Raw genomic sequence first — 23,621 nt, 5'->3', positions numbered from 1 at the left:
GTCAAACGTTTGCACAGCATTTTGCTGAACATATCAAAACTTTATTTCATAGTGGTATTTATAAACAAAATGTTTGGTGTATGTGACTGGAGAATAAAGTAAAAACGTATATACAAATTTGAATTATGATAGCCTTCTGTAAAAGCTGGTCCGAATTGGGGAAAATTTTGTCAGTGTTTTATTTTTCTCAAAACTCATTGTGTAGTTGTAATTCCAATTTTAGATGAAATGGTATAAAAATAGTTGGTTAATGTACCTATAAATTCTGCTATTGCTACCACTTTAGACATCTTGTTGTGAGGAAATTTAGAAGTAAATACCATAAACATAGTATGCTATTTCAGATGTTGTTGGGTAATTCCCATTTGTTGTTTCTAATGACTACATTTAAGTAGGAACTATTGAAGTGGCTGTATGTAATGTGTGGTCATCATTGCTAGTTATTGTCATAATTTCAGTTTCAATTACTGTCAGAATTTATCCATATTTTACATGGTTATCTCGGATGTGTTTTCAAAGAGACCATTTGCTGCTGTGGTCAAGCGTTGGAACATCAATTGAGGATCTATGTCCGTATTTAGAAAGTCAGAATCTGACTTGGACTTAGGTTTTGCTGCCAATGTTATTGATTGGTTTGACTTCTTGAAGCTATTACTCAAAACTTTTTGGCCTGTCATCAATTCTAACGTTTTATTTCCAATACTTTTCGCTTTATCAACGTTAACACCAGGCTCTGCCTCAACACCTGTTTCAATATTTCTTAGTGAAACATCATTAGTAAAAGGATTTCTTTCACTAAGGTACTCAAGAATCACAAGAGTGTCTACCCTATCTCGTTCTCTCCTAGCTTGCAATGGTAGCTTCTATATGCTGATCACTAGTACAGTTTCCAACACCAGTGAGATCTTGCATTGCATTGTTGTAGTCTGCAGAAGCTGGCATAGATAATATCCATTGTGCTTATTGGGATTCGCCCATTCCTTTGCCCCAGGTTAGACCTCTAGAAGATTTAACACTTCTCATCAATATCTGTTCTATAGTCAGATCCGTAGAAAGACCACTCCAACAACGGTCTGTCCCCCTAAGTACATGGTGTCCTGCTTTAAAATGTCTATATACATCTGGGTTATCAATTTTGTCGCATTCACTGGAATCGGCATCCGTTATATCAGATTCATGTACAAACGGCAGACTGACGCCAAATGATTCCTTTTGTAAGTAAATGAAGTGCATTTTCCACCATCATAAACCCACAAACATCTCTAGATACTGCTTTGCCACTTAGCATATGATTTACCGCGTTTGATGCATATAAAGTTTCTAATACTTCATGAAGACCAGAACCAGCCATTAGACGACCAATGCTTCCAAGGAAGATCATTTCCGTGTGAAACCACCTAGACGAAGGACGATCTGTTTAAGGTCACTCTCGGGTTTTTCATTTGTGACTATACACAAAGCTTTACAGAACAGAGGCTGATCAAACGTGACAACAGGTATTTTTGGTGTCTGTGAGCCTCTTTGCAAATGAATTTCAAAGTGGAATAAATGCAAGATAAATCACTAGGATTTAAGTCGATCATAGGCAGAAATACGAATGATGATTTACCAGGATATGTTCCTTCCTGAACCATTTGCATATATCCTGACCAGCCCGGCATAGGAAAACGCAAAGGCCATGACACCTTCCACAATAAATTGACCATAAATGAACAGTCAACATCTTTATAGTTCATTTTTCTTAGATTACTATACACACATGGTGCCATTCGATTTAATTCTGATGGTTTGTAGTTAGAAATGTTGATTTAGGCTAGCAGTGCTATTTGCTCTGACGTCACGTCTATTCTCGTAATAGGTTTTGTACCAAAAGACCCTGGGGTAACTGCTGCCATAATTCCCATTCCATGAGAAGTATTGTTTCCAACTAGAGTTCCTGAGTTGTGATCTACATTGTCCGCTACATACTGAAAAACGCTTTCGGCAACACAATTAGGAATGTCATTTCCTTTTTCTGCAGCTGCACAGCCTTCAAATTTTTGAATTTCAGTATATGAAGAACAAAATCCTAGGCTATTCAAAGTATCAATCAGAAATCTGGACGAAAAATTGTGATGAAACTGAATTCCTAGTGCTAGTTGTAGAGGTAACATAAACATTATTGGTGCTGCGGCTTGGACTATGGATTGAACTATTGACATGATTTTAAAACATGTATCTTTTCCACTGAATATAATTTGAAGAAGAATCTGTAAGGACTCGGGCACATACTTCATGTTATTTTGTGCAGACAGTTTATCAGGTGAAGTATATAGTGCCTTAATTTGATTTTTAATGTTTAATCGCCACTTTTAAGCACCGCTTTTGGGCTATTTCGTCGCGGCTAGTTTTTATTGGTGGAGGAAGCCGGATTGCCCTTAGAAAACCACCGACCTTCGATAGGAAAACTGACAATCCTAGTCAGTTAAGATTGGAGTCGAGTGCACCCGCACAAACAGGATTCGAACTCACAAGCTCAGTGTTGACTGGCTAGTGATTACAGTAGCAACTACTTAGATCTCTCGGCCACCGAGGCCCCTATTGTGCCTTGACGGATCATGCTGAAAAAAAGATTTCAGATTTAAGTATCTTAGCAGCTGCCTAGATACTGGACCTTTGTTCTTCATCAATACTATGATTTGTGTTTGTTTGTTCATAGAACTCATGCAAAATTGACCAAACTGTGTTTCGAAATGTAACAACATTTTGCTTTACGTTTATTTCAGAAATGATTATCTTTTCTCCAAGGCCTCTTTTATTTGTTTAAAAATTTCTTTACATCTAATCTTTTCGTATGCAATATAGTGTACCACTTGTTATCCCTTCTAATATGCATATTGAAATTAATAACGCTCAATGTTGATATTTCTTTTGTTAAACCGGCGTTCCATAGAAAAAAAATCTGACGTAGTTTTCCCTTTTATTTATAAAAAGTTTTTTTATCATTTTTAATGGTGTGTGTGTAACAGTCTAAAATGTTTCTTTTTTCAACTGTAATGTGAACTAAATGTATCTATTAAGATCACGGAACAATGAAATAAGAATCGATGCTCAAATTTTCCACCCATAGCAGACGACAAAATAAAACTTTTTCGGAAACAACTACTAGAGATCTTTTTGTTCCTATATCTTCAGAGGATAGAAAAATTAAATATACATTATAGTTTTTATTCATATCTACTTACCAAATTCATAATTATTACATTATCTGTTTCGTCCTGAATATGCATGAAATATTTGCCACTTGACGTTAAGCAACCAACAGTCAATCAATCATTATCTGTTTATTCTTATATTTGAATGCATAGCGGGAATGAACTTAAATTGTCTCCCTATGAAAAATCGTCCGTGTACGGCATCCCATCGGTAACGTAAAAATCCACGAAAAATGCACGATCTTATATCATAACAAGTTTGACCTTTCTAAAAAGCTGTGGACTGCTTCGCTCTATCCTAATTTAAGGTAATATGTGTGCATGTGGTTGTTGATTTAGTATTGAAAATGTGGTATTTTTAGATATTGATTGATATAAAATGGATGTCTTAGACTTGGAATATCAATTTTTGTATATATATTTACATTAACAAATAGACACGACTCTGCATGGCGTTGTGCCTCAGATCTCTGGAAGTGTGCCTAGATTGGCAGAAGTTATAAAATACAGATAATGCATTTTTGTAAACATTGTATAGGAACATTGTTTAGCAAAACAAATCGTGCATATTGCAGATTAACAAAGCAAATAAACACGTATTAATAATAATTGATATTTCAATATTGAATTTCAGTGTGCAATATATGCATCATAAAACGAACATGAATTAATGACAGTTGATCGGAACTAAAATACACATAGTTAATTTTCCGGCATTTGATGTCTTATCATGAGACGAGAAAAGTCTGTAATTTTTTATCTCATTTAAGCCAATAGCTGTTGCTGTATCTCAGCCGCATCATAAAGCAACCAATCAGAATCTATAAGTAATTATTTAAAGATGGCGTGTATATTGACTGAAACTTATAGCTCCGCACCGTGATGCGAAGCAAAAAATGACAGCTTTCCCATGGGTTGATTTTGGTAGACTTTTGGTATATTTTATTTATGGCATTTCCCTAAAGGATGGCGAAAAGAAAACTTCTTTTGCAATTTTTGTTAGGTCAAATGCTATTTTGACTAGACTATTCCCAATTTATATTCGACGATGACCGATATTTTGGTCCTTTTTGCAGAAAGTTTATAATCTCTCGATCTTGAACGACGTTTAAGAATTCTGTAATTACATGGTCATAGAGATCATATCAAAACTTTGATGTTTCACAGTGAGTTGTCAAGGAGAATTATTTTCTATACTGACGTCTGATGTAACTGATGTATAATTAAAAATAAAACTTCTACTTCTTTTTTATACGAATAAGAAAGTAAAGGTGTCTCTATGTTATCAAAATATGGAGGTATACAGTTTTGAACGGTAGAGTCATGAAAAGTACTAGACATTTTAATAAAATCAATACCTCTTTTAATGTAGTTTTTATGAAATACTTTTTATGAGCTCCTGGTTTGCAATTTGAGGGAAAACTCTATGGTAACAAAAGGCTGTAATAATACGTGTACACTTATATTTTGGACTAAAACGATACTGTATTACAGTCATTATAAATATTATGTAATTCCCTAATTGGTATTTGACCTAGTTTGCATAATAATTGATTTCTACCATTGTTTTTAAATATAGGCAAACAATCATCAAGTGTAAAATTAGAACGATTTTTATTTCGTTGATTGCGGTTTATGCAATGAAACCTATGATTGCGTTGTCTTTAGCTTTTATCAGCAATAGTCATAGTAATAATAGAGGAAGTTTTTTAGATATGTCCCCATGGCCCATGATATTGTCATATAGACCTAGGGAATACACTGTCTGTAATCGTTTAATCCAAGAAAGTTAGCAAAGTTTACGGGAATCTTCAAACTGTTATCATGCTATTTTCAGTAATCGACTGAGCTTAAACATTTGTGCCTTTTTGAAGGGCAGAAGACTGCAGGATTAGACACATTTTTTCAAGAGGTTATTGGTGTGTTAACTTGTGCGATTAACTAACAAACTCAAAGACAGTACGAAGGACTTTTACGTAAAGTGTGTGAGTAAGCAAACCAGTTTACACACCAATAACCTCAGGAAAAAAGATAGTTAATCCTTATAAATCTTATGCCAAAAATTCGGAATTTTTAATGAACAATGTTTTGTTTATTGGCTACTATCTACCATCAAATGCACAATTGACATGTCATAACCGAGAAGTTAACCGCCATATTAACATTGTAACATCCATAACTCTCGATTAATGCTATTGAATTTACAACCTCAAAAACTTCATTTTACTGAGATATTATCCTAATTTGAATCGTAAAAGTAACGGAATAAGCATTAACTTGAGAGCTTTAATTCGTATGACGCCATATTTTGCCATGACGTTATCGCACCAAGATCATCCATGACATTTGTCGGAATGTTATTTTGTTTTAATTTCATACAATTTCCAGGTTGAAACACATTTTTTCTTTCCTTTTGTTATGCTTTAAAAAAAAACAAACATCTATGTATATGTTTTTTTTATTTCAATTTGTTTAGAAAACCCTTGGTTCCCATGCATGAGTATCGCGCGTGAAACGATCACAGTAGTTTCGACAACATGGTTGATCGAAGTGTAAACCAAAGCAAAATATTCTAACGGACCAATCCGATTTAAGTATTTGTAGATATGCAAATCATATAAGAATTATTGTACAATAAAGATGAAAACAATTTGGAGTTATTAAACATTTGGTAAAGAAATGAATATTCAGAGAATATAACTGTGTAAAAATAGGGCTTTTTCAATTGCTGCAGCGGCAGAAAATGAGGCCTTTCGGGGTTGTTCATTTGTGAAAACTCTATCCCGAAAATCTAAGCACATCTGTGAAAAATGTCTCAGCTTCGAAATGAGACATCATACATATCCGACTTTACCATATGGAAAGAGGAAGCGAAGAAAAGGCTTTCATTACCGCCTACCTGAAATGACTTGTTCATCTTTACCCAATAAGTACTTTTCGGTTATGTACACAGTGTTTGATGCGATCAGGGGATTTCATTTTTAGGATTTCAATCGGCTGCAGTCAAATGGGTTGATACATATTTTCTATATAGATACCAAGTAATTTTTTTAATTGTATTGGTGACTATATACAAATTAAATATATAGTCTAAAACAAAGTTGTGTAAAGGTACTTACATAAGACGATAATAGACGAAGACGATGTTTTGGAATCGTGTTGACAAAAAATTAGGCTCAATAAATAGTCTCTGAAGAGAAAAAAACCTGACTTTGATTGAATTTACAAATTAAATGTCTTTCTTTGTTTATTCTTTCTTTCACCGTTTTACCATCTGAAAAATGACAAAGTGGAAATAATTCATATTCTGGAAATTGCACTCTGGTATATGATCCAACATGTTCACAAATTGCGTGTTTATGCATTTATAAAATGTTGTTTAAACAAAGTCATTATTTTGCGAATTTTAAGTCCTGCTTTGCCAATGGAATTCTCGCCACAACGATAACAAGTAATCACAAACATTAATTTTTTAGATATATAACTGTTTTTTATTATGAATATTTAAATAGTCTATTCGCAATTTTATATATCCTTTTGTAATGTACCGGACATTTATTTCCATATATTTTAACAATCGGCATTATGTTTGGTTGGTGACATGTTGCAGAGGTTTACATCTTTGCCCCAGTTCTTTGATTGTCATCTGTGTTGGGCTATCGATCCGGGGACTACATATTGTCATATTCCTGACTTGGCACAGACATTTTCTTATGTAGAAAATGGTGGATTAAACCTGGTTTTATAGCTAGCAAAACCCTTCAATTGTATGACAGTCGTATACATTTTCATTAAATTGACAACGATGTGTGAACAAAACAAACAGACATAGCTGACTATGCGGTATGAGCTTTGCTCATTGACGAAGGCCTTGCGGTGACCTATATTTCAAACAAAATTGGTTTGCTTACTGTAGTTAGTTATATTATATTACTTATGATATTCATTGCTTATATCAAGAAAGACATTTTAAAACAATGTATCAATCGATGTTTAGCCGCCTGCGGCCTCAGATCTGTCCAATATTTTACAGAGTGGTGTCGTTTACTATGTACAAGTGCTAAATTAAATGTTTGTTATCTCACTCAACGGATTTTGAATGTACAGGTTACATGTTCACACCACGAATAGATTGAAATTAATGACACATTACATGTATCACTGCGACCGATTGATAATATAGACAAGTCTGCAATTTCACGGCCCTCCTCTTGGTTCACTCGAAGTTAAAATTCCATTTAACAAACCCAAGCTTAAAGATCTCACCTGATATACTAGTTATAAGGGACCTTCATTTTGAAAGTCCTTTTGATCGATTTGCAACTACAGATGGTCCTCAAACTAACTTTTATCAATAACTAATAAAAAAGAGCAATCAAATGAACGCTTCCATTTTGGAAATGTATCCCATACAATTAGTTTATACTTTAATAACTTTGACGTATTATTAACAATACTAGACACACCGTATTTATAGGAAACGCATTTCTGTTCATTGGACAATGAAAATGAGGTCAATATTAGATCCACCTAGTCCGACAGACTTGTAAATCTTGCAATTAATCTATACGCCATAATTTGTGTTTACCTCTTATTTAAAGTTACTTCTTAATTTTGGTCTAGATTATTTCCAAATAATACAGTTTTGACTCCGGTGAACTGGAGAGCTGTTTGTCCTTCCTTTCACCGTGAAATTACTTTTAAACATAAAAGAATCATATATATTGTAACGTAAACTTAACTGTAATGTGGTATTGAAGTGCTGGCATCTTTGTTGGATTTATTTGTATGATTGTTTAACTTTTTTAGTCCAGAATGATGTATGTGTACACAGTTACGCTGCTGGATCCCAACTAATGTCTCATTAACATGTAATGTCTTTGTAGGTTGCTCATCTAATTGTGGCAATTTAACAGAACATAAACAACTGCCAAACAAGTGAGAGGTTAATAATCTATAAAACCAGGTGCCTGTTGTTCAGTCGTTCTCGTTTGTTGATATGGTTCATAAGTGTTTCTCGTTTCTCTTTTTTGTATCGAGTAGACCGTTGGTTTTTTGGTTAAAATTGTTTTACACTAGTCATAAGAAATGGGTCATGTCAAAATGGAAGGATCCGGTTTCCGGTTTTGAAGCGAAGAAAAACGATCAAGGTAAGTTCAAGTATCAAAATTTCTTTTTTGAGAATTGTTATTACCAAATAATGCATTGCACGGAATGAACAGAAACATACTATATTTCCAGCAAGCAGAAGCAGACGTTTACAGTGCTCTGGTTTCTCAAACACCTCTCCCTAGTTTTCGGTGTTGCAGATTTTGAGGCATCATTTGCAAGTTTCAGGATAAAAAACTACTTTTAACGATTTTTCCAGTATGATTTATATAGAAATGAATTCCTATCAAGGAACTTAACCAAATGCCAGATTTTTAGTTAAAATTATTGGTTTTAAAACTATGTTTTCATCAAAATATAATGTGTCGCTTGGTGTGTCAGATTTTGCGTCTCAAGGGGTAGAGGCGTTTATTAAAAAAATAATAAATTTGCATATAACTCGGCCTTTATCTGATACTTTGTAATTCTAACTCACCTACTTTGTTTCTATGACAAATTACAAACTCAGGATATTTCATTTTGCCCATTTTTAATTTTTATAAGTTATGTGCTTTTCAATTTTAAAAATAGTGAAAAAAAAAGACTCAAAGTATTTTGTTTTATACCTGCACATGATTTGTTTTCCTTTTCAGTCCTTATCATGGTCAGGAAAAAGTCATGACTATGGCCCAATGCACTCAACATATTGACGCTATGTTTCTATTTATATGTATATTGGTGGTCAATATAAAAAGAAACTTGCTAAATTTAGATTTATGACGTCATAACGTCACATATAACAACCACGGAGGAAGCGCCGCATCAGAAAAAAAAATATGCAAGTTTATCAGGAGATTTCAGGAATTTTATGTTAAATGCAGACGATAAGAATACAAGAAAGCTAATGCAACAAGCTATGAAGTTGTTTGAAAAAAAAATGATATTTTCAATAACATGTTAAAATTCTTGCAAAATACAATTAAAAAATACACAGAAAAAACATTGAACGTCATTTTCCTAATACATAATTATTTACATATGTAATATACAAATTAAGGACTTTCACTCAGTCAATACGTTATATATGGACCTGTTAGATTATATTGACACACGGCCTCCGTCCTCGGTCAAATTAATCCGAACAGGTCCATATATAACGTATTGACCTCGTCAAAAGTCCATAATTTATAAATATCTTTAAGTGAAACTCATATTACTTGATATTATTCATCTTTAAATACAAGGATCCCCGATACATTTTCCCTTTCCACCTCATAATGCTGATGTAGATAATATGAAAACACTTCGGGACAAATTGTTGCTTTGTTTTACAGTTATAAAAAAAGAAAACAATCAAACATTTTTAAGTATTCACAAGGTTTATTATCAAACGAAATCGCTACAAACTAAAGAATAAAAGACTTACATTAGCACGCGTGCGGTCAAAGGGAGTCAACTGCAGTCAACAATTAATTGAAGTGAATGTAAGCTTAAAGTGATGTTGTAACTGCTTCAGACAAAGTCAACTCTGAAATACATCTTCGGAATTTATTTCGTTTCTATATGATGTGATGTAAGCACCACTGAGGAGTTTGATGTAGACGAAACGCACGTATGGCATAAGCAACACATATGTCTGTTATCTATGGTGAGGTTTTTTTAACAGGCATAAGGAAAAAGTAAGCAGTGGAGCCGATCAGTGTGTTTTCTCCAGAGGTTTGGCCGCTTCATTCTAGACCTCGGTTAGCGAAAATTACATTTCATATAAAATTTTCCCATTATCTTTTACGTATGTTATTTACTACTTTTGTTAACTATTTGCTGGAAGCATTTAGAGAAATCAAAATGGGAAAAACTATTAGGTGTACGCACTGTGATGTCCCTTATGCATTAGTTAAATCCCATTTTTTTAAATTAGAAATTGAACCCCCATCCAGATCCCTCATATTGCATGAACACTGCCCTTCAATTAACCCATTTAGCTCTTATGCTTTGAAAAAAATCTTAGGGAATTGATCGAAGCAACTGTGTGTCAGAAAATCTCTAGACACCTCAGTCATGTCCTTCAGTAACCATGTTTTAACATTTCCACTCACAAGAACAAAACATGGACTCACTACCAATATCATGAACACAGAATTAAAAGTACTTAATATCAAATTTCAGAGTATAAAATCTAACAGATAAGAATTCTGGACTGTATTAGAGCAATGTGAACCAGGTGTGGTCCTTGTCACTGAAACATGATCTATCCATAACTGAGTCAGAAATGCTACCACCAGGCTATAAACTTGCAGCTAGAAAAGATCGCCCAAAACATCACATGGAGGAGCTGCAAACATTGATGCATCAGAAATACCACTAAACACACATACAGAGATAGTTGCATGTGAGGTTACACTATTTTTTCAGATGAGGGAGAAGGTTTGGTACCATTAAAATGTTTAATCCCGCTGCAATTGTTTGCACCTGTCCTAAGTCAGGAATCTGATGTTCAGTAGTTGTCGTTTGTTGATGTGGTTCATAAGTGTTTCTCGTTTTTCGTTTTTTTATATAGATTAGACCGTTGGTTCTCCCGTTTGAATGATTTCACACTAGTATTTGTTTTGGGCCCTTTATAGCTTGCTGTTCGGTGTGAGTTGAAGCTCCGTGTTAAAGACCGTACCTTGACCTATAATGATTTACTTTTATAAATTGTAACTTGGATGGAGAGTTGTCTCATTGCACTCATACCACATCTTCCTATATCTATATAGAGCTATTGAGAACTCGGAAGATGCCAAGATATTACAATAAGATCTTGACCAACTGCAACAGTGGGAGAAAGACTATATATAGCTAGATGATGAGTTTCAATCCGGAAAAATGTGAATTCATCCGCATAACCAACAAGCGGAAAATAACTGGCGCCGACTATTCCATTCATGGCCATATTTTACAACTAACAGACCGGGCGAAATACTTTGGCTACAAGACACTAGTCCGCCCACAGATTGAATATGCGTCTACTGTTTAAGACCATTCAACCAAACAACATATCACAGCCATTGAATCTATACAAAGACGGGCAGCAAGATTCATCATGAGTGATTTCGGGAGAGGTAGCAGTGTAACATCAATGCTCTAACATCTAGAGAGGCTACAGTCACGAAGATACAAGTCCCACTGCATAATGATATTTCGAGTCTTCAACCAACTGATTGAAATACCATCAGAATCGCTACAGCCGGTTCAGCTAGCTAGCAACCAGTGGACACACGCAGAAATTTCGGCAAGTAGCTTGCATCACCAGAAGCTACCAGGACTCATCCTTCCCTACTGGTATAGTCCTTTGGAACTCCTTGTCACAGACCATGGTCGCAGCTGATTTTCTTGACTCCTTCACGGAGAGAATCATCACGTACAGCTTTTAAGGACTAACTTGTTTTTAACCTGCTTTTAATCCGTCTCACACGACTCCGATTCTAACTGTGCATATTCCGATTGTGCGATAATGCTCCAGAGGAGACCTGCACAGTATAGAAAGAAGAAGAAGAACTGTCCCAGGTTAGAGTGAGGGTTGAACGCTTACAAACACAGTTTTACCCCGCAATATTCTGTTTGTGCCTGTCCCAAGTCAGGAGTCTGTAGTTCAGTGTTTGTGGTTGGTTCATGTCTATCGTATTTGTTTTATGTAAATTATTTTTGTTTTTAATAAGACCATTCGTTTTCTCAAATTTCTGAGTCGCCCCGGGGCCTTTTATAGCCGACATTTTCATTGTTGAAGGCCGTGCGGTTACCAATAATTACTTACATCCATTTCATTTGGATTTTGGTGGATGGTTGTCTCATTGGAAATCATACCACATCTCTTCATTTTTACAAGGAGGTTGAATGATGTTCTCCTTGGGAAAACTATACAGTACATGTGTCACATGATCATGCAGCATACTGCGATGTGTGTATGTAAGAGGCTGTCACTGTAGCAGGGTAATTTATGATGAATTATCATCAAAATAGTATGACAGACATAAAACTTTTGAAATTAATATAGTAAGAAAAACCCTAAACGAAGTCATTCAAGCAAACTAAACATATATATGTATTGCAAAAAGATCTGGATAGCTCCTGGTTTAAGAGGGTTTAAATTGAAAAAAAACTTTTATTTTTAGGAAACGACATATTTCATTGATCTTCATCAAATGCATGGCACCAATAAAACTTTCAAAGGAACGACTATAATTTGTTCACTAAGAATCCTTAGTTCAATTAATTCTAAAATAAGCAATTGTAATTATGTTAAAATTCTGAAGTGTACAATATTTATATATACTATATACATATATAAACGCCTAAAAAGTGTACAAAACAACACCAATAACAAAAAAAAAAACAGGAAACATTAAATGTAATTATTTATTAATATTTCGGATAACAGATATCCTTCATCAGTATGATTATGATGTAAAATGAATCATATCAATCTACTTTGATTAAACTATAACAATCTTGAAATTTATACAATAGAACAGTTTAATAATACCGAACATCATAGTTTAGACGCTTGTACAATTCTAAAAATTTTAAACATGACATAGGTTACATAGCTATTTACAACAGAGACTGCAAAGATATGCTTCAAATAAAATAGTAATGTACGATATGAACTGGCACAATTCTAAAATTTAAAAGGTGACGACAGTTAGTAGTTACAACAACGATTGAGTGGAAATACATTCCCAATAAACAGCAATGACCGATCTAAGCTTGTAAATATATCAAATTTGACAACGGTAGAATAATTACAACAGAGGCTGCGTATTTAAACATCCCAAATAAATAGCAGTTTAAAAAATATAATAATAAATTTGACCAAGGTTAAATAGTTAAATGTGACTGCGTACTTTTACATCCCTCCAAAATGAATAGAACCAAGCAATTTAAACTAGTATAATTACAAAACATTTAGAATTAAGTAAGGTAGAAAAATAGAAACAGAGACTGTGTAGTAATAGGTAAAATAACCCAAATGTAAAGCACTGCGCGAATTCGAACTACATCTTTTCATTTATCCCATTTGGTGCCAAAGTTTTTAATTTTCTTATCCATATTCTTTCCCGAGTGAGTCTATCTTCCCTAGACCAAGCAGTGTTGTGGTCAATGATTGTAATGGTCAGTCGATTGAGATCTGCCTTAGTGTGGCAAGGGGATCTCAAATGTCAACTGAGAGGGAGGTCATGGTTTGCATTCGTAGTCGCTACGATGGCCGTTCATTCGTTTGTGAAATGGCTTTTCTGACTCGCTAACATACTGTTTACAACATTTACACTGTATAAGAAACACAGCGTTTGTTGTCTTGCAAAAAACATTGCAAAATATGGTGTATTCTGTACCAGTGGAGTGACTGTTAAAAGTCTGGGTATTCAGTATTTGTTTGCAAGTCAGACATCGTTTGTTTCCGCAACCCTTGCAAGAGCCCACAGACGAAGAGCCTGCTTTCGAGGATAAATCAGCTCTCACCAGAAAGTCTTTAAGGCTTTTGGGCCTACGGAAAGTCAGTACAGGTGGCTCGGGAAAGATCTTGGATAGTTTAGAATGTTTTTCGATTTCTTTCCAATTTTCGCGAATTAGGTGTGATAAGTTGTCAAATTTGGGATGGTAAGTCAACACAAAAGGCACCCTCTTGTTGACCTTTTTGTCTTTAAATTGTAAAAGTTCATCTTGGCTGATCGATGTTGTTAGCACGAGAGAAACCTTTGTCAATGTCTTTTCTTTTGTAGCCCGGATGTTTTAGGTGACCGCGTAGTTCTTGTAGTCTTATGCAGTATCGTTGGTGGAGCAAATCCGTTTTATTCGTATGGCCTGGCTGTAGGGAATGCTCTTGGTGCAATGTTTAGGATGTCAACTCAAAGGAGAAAGATATTGATGTTTATCTGTGGGCTTGTAATACAGATCTGTAAATAGGGTTCCATCCCTTACTTGCGTTGTAGTGTCAAGATATGTGATCTTAGAGTCAGAGATTTCATAAGTGAATTTTATTAAGGGATGAGCATCGTTGGCATGTTGAATGGACAAATTCTTGTTCAGTATTATCCCGCTTCATGTCAACATCGTCGATGAATCGGAACCAAGAGAGAGGTTGATAAAGAGAAGAATTGAGAATTCGCTGTTCTAATTTCCCCATAAAAATATTGGCACAAGACGGGACCATTTTTGTTCCCATTGCTGTTCCATTAACTTGGAGAAAGTGTATACCATTGAATGTGAAGTTATTGCATTGCAATACCAAAGTTAGAAGCTGGATTAGACATTCAGTTGGTGGATTTAAGGTGTTGCGAGAGTTCCATACTTCCCTACAGGCTTCAATACCATCGTCATGGGGGATGTTAGTATGGAGAGAGGTAGCATCATGCGAGACAAGGACCGTTTCAGGTGGGAGAGGGTTCAAGCATTCCATTTTCTTAAGATAGTGTGTTGTGTCTTGTATATAGGATGGTAAATTTTCTACATGTGAAAGTCAATAAATTCTGATATTTGCTCTTTAGGGTGGTTATTGGAAACAATTGGTCTACCTGGATTATTGACTTTGTGTATTTTGGGCAGAAGATAGAAACGCCCCGGCTTTAATTACGTCTAAACTAGAAACAACCTTATGACAGATCCATCCATTGGATAACCAGTGAAGGTGATAGATGGCTATAAATAAATATATATATAGCGCGTCGGGTATAGTGCAAGGCGATTTGGTGTCACGATATCTCAGTAGCATCCCGGCCATGGAAGAACAAAATATTTGCTCCCGCAAATTTAAAGATCTATCATTGTTAGGCTGATATTTAGATGAACTATATATACCGATTAAGTTTATTTTTCAGCCTTATATATCACCATCACCAGTGATCCGATGTCGTAGAGTTGTCACTGGTTCAAGGTGCTACGATACCTCAGTAGCATGAGTTCGAATCCCGGCCAGGGTAGAACAAACAATTTGCTTCCGCAAATTTACAGATCAAACATTGTTGGGCTGATATTAAGACGAATTATATATACAGAATGTGTTTTCAGTCTTGTACCACCATCAACAGTGATCCGATGGTTAAAATCTGTCGTAGAGTTGTCACTGGTTCAGACGTACTTATAATATAATTATTTCTGTGATTGCATCCTACATTAATTTATAAAATCCTCTATGATAGATAATTCAGCTGATCTGTAAAAATTCCATCTTCATTCCTTATATATCATGTACTGTGTTACGACGCTAAAATAAAACTTACGAGGAAAGGTAACACACGGCCACCGAAAACTTTATTATTGTAGAGCCTAGGTGGTCGAGTGGTCTGGGGCGTCGGGCAGAGTGCAAGGCGATTTGGTGCCACGATAAACTCAGTAGCATGATTTTGAAACCCGGCTAGGGAAGAACAAAAAAAAATTGCGGAACAGATCTAACGTTGTTAGGCTGATATTTAAACGAATAGTTTGTATAACAGTCTATGTCGCTTACAATGTCATGTATATATACTAAGAAAAGTAAGGGGCCTAATATTGATGTTTGAGGTACGCCAGCATTTACACCAAAAGTATCCGAGGATTGTCCAGAAATAACAACTTCTTGTTTCCAATTTGATAAATAGCTCATAAACCACTTTAATAGGTTTCCTAAGTTTATAAATTATACCTTCATGCCAGACTCGATCGAAAGCACGACTTATATCAAGAAAGACAACACGAAACTCTTTTCCTGAGGCAAGAGCTTTGCCATATAAATCTGTTATGTGTAAAAGTTGGTTAATTGAAGAATCTTCAGGCATGAAATCTGACTGGGCACTTGTTATTTTGTTATGTTTTGTCCAAAAATTAAAGAAATGCTTAAAAACACAACGTTGCAAACTCTTATCAATGATAGACAAAAGTGATATCGGCCTATAGTTTGACACCAGTTCTCTATCACCACGTTTGAAAACTGGTTTAACGTTTGCTAATTTCCAGTTTTCTGAAAAGCTTCACGTATAGATTTATTGCAAAGCTGATCCAGGGGCCTACTTAACTCTCGAGCAGCATACTTCAGAAGCCTACAGCTTTACAAGTTAACTTAAGAAGACAAAAACATATACCTTGTAAATTTGTCAAAGTTAGATCTCAAGACTCGCCATGGCTAACTGATAATATAAAAATAAATTTGGCGCCGAAAAAGACTTCATAACATGGCAAAAAAGAAAAATACTACTGATTCTTGGCGGCAATTTCGATATGTTAGGAACCAATGCATAAATTTTATCATAACAGCTAAACTTGACTTTTTCAACAAACAAGTAAATATTTTATACTAGGACCCCACCACCGATTCTGTCTCCATCCCGATCCTTTCGATATGGAGTCTTTACATTTTTTAATTTTAATTGGCTATCAGCAATATCGAACTTAAGCCATGTTTCGGTAAGTAAGATTAGTCCCTGTCCCCAGCTCAGCTTCAACTATTGATTTTTTAGGGAGAAGACTTTGTATGTTTAAGCATGAGAAAGTCAAAAGATCTTTATAACGATAAAAATCCAACATAACAGTTGAATTATCATTATGCAAGCAGTTATCTGGTGAGTCGGACGTTGGACCTGGAGTCTAGTTCGATATCCTCTGCCGTATAAATAATAAGAAATATATATATAGAATAACTGACAAATCGCTAGACAAGTGTCATAATGTATATTCATATCTACCCATCAAAGGAATTGCTTTTTTTTGTTTCTAAAAACCATCTAGTACTTATTACATACGAATTCAAACTTTAGTGCAAACATGTAGAGCAACGATTTAATAGTATATGCTGGGGAAATCCATTACGGAAGGCCATAGAAACTCGGCCAAAACTTGCTGCGCAGCTGACAATAGAGCGTCAGAAGGGAAAATATATATCCACGGAAGTGTGCTATTAGGCTGTGTGAGGTCGGAATACACATAAATTTTAAAATGCTGATACATTTTAGAGTGTAACATTTTCTTTAAAGAAGGTTTCTATTTCGCGTTGAATTGATGCCGCGGTTTCCTAACAATCATTTAGTTAAGATTAAATGATTGATTTTTGGTTGCTTAACGCCCAGTGGCAAACATTTCATGCCTTTTCAGGACGACCAATCACTAAAAAACCAAAGTTCCAAACTCCATAGTCAGAGTTGACCTTCAGCTACATAATTTGGCTATTCTTTTTAAATTCCTTTTGGTCATATAGCTCGTAGAACGTTTCTATATATACATCCCTAGCTTTCAAATGTTTAGGTTTGAATATTCCTGATGAATGAATTTAAACCGCGAAATTTATAAAGTATTATTCTCATTATCACAATTTTCTTTTGTTAAGTACTTCTTAAAGGTTCAAAGTCTGCTCACTTTTATTTCAAAGTTTTTTTTAAGAAAAAAAGTAAAAAATGTAAAACTTAGTATGCTGTTGAAATAACACGAACATTTCAATCCTGCTTATGGTTGTTGCATATGATAACGAGGTTGTAAATGGTATATACATATGGTCAGATCATATGTTTTCTAAAAGAAAAATGGTGGCTTAAACCTGGTTTAATAGCTAGCTATACCTCTCACTTTTATGACAGTTGTATAAAGTTCCGTTTATTAAACATACGGAAATTGAAAACCAAGGGAAAGTTTCCAAGTTTTGTTACTCTTAATATTTTTAAATATATTTTTTTTCCTCTGAGGACATAACTGTCTTATCTCTCGCTAATATGAGGGTACTCAAATTACAATTATTTTGACCGTCTTTCATTACCTTCCACCTACTTTTATTAAGGATCCAGACAAAAGTTTCTATTCTGTGTTTATTTTGTAGATGTATCCTTACTTTATGTTTCAACAGATTAAATTTTGAATTAATAAGGAATCATATGAAAATGGAGCCGTTTGAACTGTCTTTCAAACGACCCATGAAACAGTAATGTGGAACGCCCAAATTCAATCCATTCATAAATCTACATCCTTAAAAATCGAAAAACTATTGTTTTGTTTTATTTCTACAAACATTTAGAACATTTTGACAAAAGTCCATGCTGACTATTCATTTTGTTTGCTAAAGGGTGTACCTGGGGCATTGTTACGTTACATAGTTTGAACAGTTAGTATAGTTGGATTAGAAACGTTATAACTTCGTCTGAACTTTAATAAACAGGCTTCTGATTTCGTCATTCAAACATTTCTTTATATCTTGTATAATGAATTTCACTGTAGCAGTGATATCGTCCGTCATCGGTCAAGTGATAATATTAAAATAAGAAGATGTGCTATAATTGCAAACGAAACAACTATTTACCGGAAACCAAATGAAGTACATGTTACATGTACGTCACAGATGAGTCTTATGTAGACGAAACGCGAGTCTGGCGTATTAAATTATAAGCCTGGTACCTTTGTTAACTATTTACAAGTATAAAACATCATACGGCCTTCAACAATGAACAAATTCATACCGCATAGCCAGTAACTTGAAAAATGGTCCCAAAATTACAAAGTGTAAAACAATTTATAAACAAAACTAATTATTAAACGAAAAACGAATTTGGTAGTCAGTGAACAAAGACACCCACTTAAAACAGGCTCCTTTTAACTTGGGACTGGCACATACAGAATATTGCCGGGGTTGAAATCTTTGCAAGCGTTCAACCACCTTCCTAACACGTATCAGTAGTGTTACAGCAACAAAAAAAGAACAATTCATAATCAGTTGAAAAAGACTTGGAGTCTTCAGATCGACACAAAAAAAAGTTACGCAATGCTAGTTCAATCGGTACACATCCGATGGATTAAGTTAAAAACGTCACAAACCGTCTTGTAAAAAATCTTTGTGCAATGTCAACATAATCAGTATCGACAGGATGTAGGACAATATATGTACAGTTTGATATTTACAGCTGAAGTATTTATGAAACAACTTATGTGCTTTTGAATCTGTTCAAAGTTTTGATTTTTCTACCCTATATACCACTTTGCCTCATATTCTTATTAAGAAAAAATTCACACACCTAATTAAATGGGCATTTAAAAAGTCGGAATGCGAATACATATGTTCAAACTCTTTTAGGTCATTTTTTAGTAGCAACAAACAAAAGAACTATGTCAATTGGACATGCTTTGATACTATATCTGCCCTTGAATTTGTACTTCGCTTTGGTGATTCCTTATATCGTCAAGTTATCGGAATTCCAATGGGGACTAACGGTGCACCACTTATTGCGGACCTGTTTTTGTATTGTTATGAGTTACAATTTATGACTAAAATCAGCAAAGACCCATCGAAACAACATCTGATACAAAAATTTAACAATACTTTTAGATATTTGGATGATATATTGGCTCTCAATAATGACGACTTCAGTATGTATACTAAAGAAATTTATCCTGTTGAACTTACTTTAAATAAAGCTATACTAACAATGACCACTGTCCTTTCCTCGATCTTGATATCTATATCATTAACGGGAAGCTTAATACAAAAATTTATGATAAAAGAGATGATTTTTCATTTCCTATCGTTAATTATCCATTTTTAGATGGTAACGTTCCCTTGTCACCATCTTATGGTGTTTATATATCTCAATTTATACGATTCGCTCGTGTATGTAACAACGTATTAGATTTTAGCGAGAGAAATTTATGTATTACTGAAAAATTATTACACCAGGGTTTTCGATATCATAAACTAGTCAAAACATTTACTAAATTTTATCATCGGTATAAGGACATAATTCGTAAATATAACTCAACATGCAGACATCTTATACGTTCGGGTATTTCACATCCAATCTTTTATGGTAATATTCTTTACAAAGCACAAACATGTCAGTATTCACCTCAAAAGCTAACAAAACCTTTAAACAGACTTATTAAGAAGGGATATAGTTACGATACTGTTGTCAGGTCATTAAAGATTGCATATTTTGGCTTTAATATTAATTCACTTATAGGGTCTTTGCATCGAAATTAAACATATTTATTCTAAAACCAGTTGTTAGCATGACACGGGTTATGTTCTTCTCATATATTTTATGATGGTATAATACTAAACCCCTAACAGGAGTGATTGTGCCTGATACTCATATGATGAAGACATAATCTTTCAATCAGTTTAATTGAGGTCTGGAGCTGGCATGCCAGTAACTGCTAGTAGTCTGTTGTTATTTATATATCATTGTCATTTTGTTTATTTTTCTTTTGTTTCCTATTCTGACATCGGACTCGGACTTCTCTTAAACTGAGTTTTACTGTGCGTACTGTTGTACGTTTGCTTTTTCTACATTGGCTAGAGGTATAGGGGGAGGGTTGAGATCTCAAAAAACATGTTTAACCCCGCCGCATTTTTGCGCCTGTCCCAAGTCAGGAGCCTCTGGCCTTTGTTAGTCTTGTATCATTTTTAATTTTAGTTTCTTGTGTATAATTTGGAGTTTAGTATGACGTCCATTATCACTGAACTAGTATACATATTTGTTTAGGGGCCAGCTGAAGGACGCCTCCGGGTGCGGGAGTTTCTCGCTGCATTGAAGACCCATTAGTGGCCTTCGGCTGTTGTCTGCTCTATGGTCGGGTTGTTGTCTCTTTGGCACATTCCCCATTTCCATTCTCAATTTTATTTATATAACCTCATCAGGATTCGACTTCTTCAAAATTATCTCCCCATTAAGCCACTTAATTTTTTTCCATCCTGAGAATTAGAGCAACCTTTAGAGATGACGCGCTGTCTGTTTTTGGAACGACCATTTAACTTCAAGGGAAGGGAAATTATGGTTATTTCCTAAATTATTACCTCCTATTATTCTCAATCCATAATTTCCCCATACTTTATAGTGTTGAATTTTGAAAACATTTTTTTGATTGATAGCATCGAAAAACAAAAAAAAAAAGGTTCTGACTCAGACTAAAACCATATAACCCCCTAGAAGGTAAATGGTTGCTTTCTAAACTCCTGAAAATCGACAAATTTACCCAAAATTGAAACGGATTATGACGATCCTATATAACATTTGAAATTCAAAAGGACACATGTATCTACAAGCTACAAAGCCTAATTTGATGTACTGTTATGCCTATTGCCTGATTGTTGTCAGGGGGGATTTAAAATTTGAAAAACCATTAAAAAAATTCTACTTTAATATTTTTTAGAAGGGATTTTATTAAAATTTGAAAAATCATTAAAAGATTTCTAATCTCATATTTTGTAGAAGGGCAGACTAGGAATTTTCAGAGGCTGAATACAATTTTTTTGGAACTTATTCACAGAAAGATCTACAAGTTAAAACTTTCATCAAGTGCGTTTAGTAAAAAAATGATATTCAAACACAATTTAACTACTGTCATATTTTGTTATGAATCATTAGAAAGGTATTTCACTTGACCCACATATTTCTTGTTTTGTCCTCTAATTTTTTCATGTTATATATAATGTAGCTTACATCTGAAGCGATTTGATGTATCAAATAGTTTTGCTCTATACGTTTTTAAGATAAAACAGTCAACTCAAACAAGCCTGGACGTAACACGGTGTACCGGACTTTCCCTTTTCGATAAAAATATTGCCCATTTTTAGGATGTTTCCCAAAAAACTGTCGCCGGGGTCAGAGATGCGAAATAATGCTATACAAAAATCATTTATCTTTCCTTCGATGTAATTCATGCTGATGCATTTGCATCCACCATAATCTACTACATGTATATTGTAAACATTTGTCTTTGATTTAAAAGCTTACAAAAATCTCGAAGCCCTATACTATAATTGGAGTAAAGACAAGTATATTAGATGCTAAGATGCCTAAATTATGCACCTACGGTAAACTTTCAAAGGCCATAGAAACAGATGGAAACAATTAAAAAATACCAACTTGACTTTATTAAAGAGTTACAGTTCTTTTGTTTAACTCTATTGATTAACTGGATATATCAGTATAAAATAAAGGATATGGGGAGTCCATCCAGCCTAATTAACTTCACGAACTAGTTTTCTTTCTCTTCTCACAAATACATAATATGTCTACCATTCATTTTTATTCATATCTGCCTTGTACTTGTAAGAAGTGATAATTATTTGTAGGAATGAGTGTCAAATTATGACACTCGTAACAGAAAAATCATTTAGTTTGTTTTAATTTACTAAATATCTTTAGAAAACAAATCTGCTCATGAATGCATTATCTTTAAAGTAAGATATGGTATCGTTTATATAAAACATTTTCAATTTATACAACAATAAACCTTTCAAAAACTACTAGTTTACTCTACAAAAAGAAAACATAATTTTTCTTGACAAATTGTATTAAGAATCTTTAATTCGTATTGATTTAATTTGTTAAATATATATTTATTGCAAACCAAGGGTAAGTAACTCAATTTATTATTTATGATTTATGAATAAATAGTCTACGTATTAAATGGAACCCGAACCGACACAGTCAGACGGAGGTAAATCCTTTAACATGTTTAATGGACAGTTCAGGCGCGTAGCTGCCTTTACGCAAAAAATCATTTGCTTGCACATTTTTTTCACGAAAAAAGATTTTTTTTTTTTTAACAAAAAAAAAAATATTCTGAAATTGATCTCCGGATAGTCATAAGTCTTTACGGATTATCGTGTCGGGCGGTGTTTGTACTTGCAACTACAATTACGTCACAAAGTTTAACTCCGGTTGAAAATCAAAATAAAGATAAGAAGCTAGATTTTTATTTTAACAAGAGGGCAGCGGATGACGAAAGCCAAAACGTATCTAGTCCGCCCAGCATAGATGTAAATGAGCTATGTACGTCGAGTTTACAAGACGTAACTGCAAATAAAATAAAATTGTTTGACCCCCCTTATCCTGATATGTCTAACCTGACAAATGATGAGTTCACGGACTTCCAACCCATTGTCTGTACGATCCAGGAAACGTAAGCAAAGAGAAACTTGTTCCTTTGTGGAAGTGTTTGTTGCTTTGTCTGCAAGAATGGCGAAGTAATCACTTTTATTACAATCGCGCACGATATTTTCTCTTATTTGTCTACCAATGACTTTGAGTATTTCATTTTGGATATCAGGAGATGTGTATTTTGCCTTTGCATTGGTAAGATGTTTTGACAGAACCTCATCTTCTGAGGCAGCATAATTTAATATGGCCATAAACTTACTACGTTCCTCTGTGTGACCTCTAACAGCTATATTTTTCCTGCCACACAAGATAAGGTTCTCAATTATTCTTCTCATAATATGTCTATTTTTTCCTATCTGAAGATCTCTACTGGAAGTGAGGGTATCACTGATTAATGGTTTTTCATTGCGTATTACCCTAAGGAAATTGTGCGCCATTTCGACAAACCTAAAATTACCAGAATCGCTAC

The sequence above is a fragment of the Mytilus californianus genome, unplaced genomic scaffold (genome assembly GCF_021869535.1).
Source record: "Mytilus californianus isolate M0D057914Y unplaced genomic scaffold, xbMytCali1.0.p SCAF_9, whole genome shotgun sequence".
In the NCBI taxonomy this organism is placed as follows: domain Eukaryota; kingdom Metazoa; phylum Mollusca; class Bivalvia; order Mytilida; family Mytilidae; genus Mytilus; species Mytilus californianus.
Note: the sequence above shows the minus strand (reverse complement) of the source record.